The 1152-nt window shown below is 41.2% G+C and overlaps 1 pseudogene; it reads left to right on the top strand.

Moving 5' to 3' along the window:
- The first annotated feature begins 386 nt into the window (after positions 1-386).
- LOC105757014 (putative olfactory receptor 10D4) overlaps positions 387-1152 on the top strand; it is an 8315-nt pseudogene continuing 7549 nt past the window's right edge.

Genomic DNA, 1152 nt, shown 5'->3' on the forward strand with positions numbered 1-1152 from the left:
CCTTTAAAGTTACAATTTAGCATTTGGAATAATGTAACTTAATAGTGTAGGTGAAGAATGGGAGATGAATGGTTAGGACTGAATATTCCATATTTTGAAATATTTTGATCATGTGAAGTTTCTGGGTGAGCGCATTAAAGAGAGACATCTGCAATTAGAGACCACACTGCAGAGAGATAGCCAGTATGGAGAGATAGGCAGATTGAGACAAATGTATCAGGAAGCACTTTTCTGATGCAAATTTTTATATTAATTTTTAAAAAAGATTTATATTGATATTCATATATCTAGATCATTTATTGCTATCTACTTCATTGATCTTAACACAGATCATTTAAGTATAAACTTTTTTTCACAGACACATAAAAGTTGATTCTTCCAGAAAAATGAGAAATCACACAATGGTGACTCAATTCATCCTGCTGGGAATCCCTGAGACAAAGGGACTTGAGACTGTTCTTTTTTTTTCCTGTTCTCATCATTATATTTATGTACCCTCTTGGGAAATGTGCTCATCCTTACAGCTATCCTCTCTTCCTCTTGGCTTCACACTCCTATGTATTTTTTCTTGGGAAACCTCTCCATGTTTGACCTGGGTTTCTCCTCAACCACTGTTCCTAAGATGCTGTTATACCTCTCAGGGCAGAGCCAGGTTATCTCTTTTCAGGGCTGTGTGGCCCAGCTCTTCTTCTATCACTTGTTGGGTGCACAGAGTGTTTCCTATACACCGTGATGGCCTATGACCACTTTGTGGCCATATGTTACCCTTTGAGATACTTGGTCATCATGCACCAGAGTCTGCTCTGTCTTGGCCACAGGGACCTGGATGAGTGGCTGCATCCACACCATCATCCTAACGTCCCTCACCTTCCAGTTACCCTACTGTGGCTCTAATGAGGTGGACTACTACTTCTGCGACATCCCTGCAGTCTTACTACTAGCCTGTGAAGATACATCTCTAGCCCAGAGGGTAGGTTTTACAAATGTTGGTCTTTTGTCTCTCATTTGCTTTTTGCTCATCCTTGTCTCCTACACTTGCTTGGGATTTCTATATCAAAAATCTGCTCAGCAGAGACTCCGGCAAGATGGCGGTCTAGGCAGAAGCACCACGCCGTCCCTCCACAACAAAGATCCGAAAAACTAAGCCAAACA

The sequence above is a fragment of the Trichechus manatus genome, unplaced genomic scaffold (assembly GCF_000243295.1).
Source record: "Trichechus manatus latirostris isolate Lorelei unplaced genomic scaffold, TriManLat1.0 scaffold00735, whole genome shotgun sequence".
Lineage (NCBI taxonomy): Eukaryota > Metazoa > Chordata > Mammalia > Sirenia > Trichechidae > Trichechus > Trichechus manatus.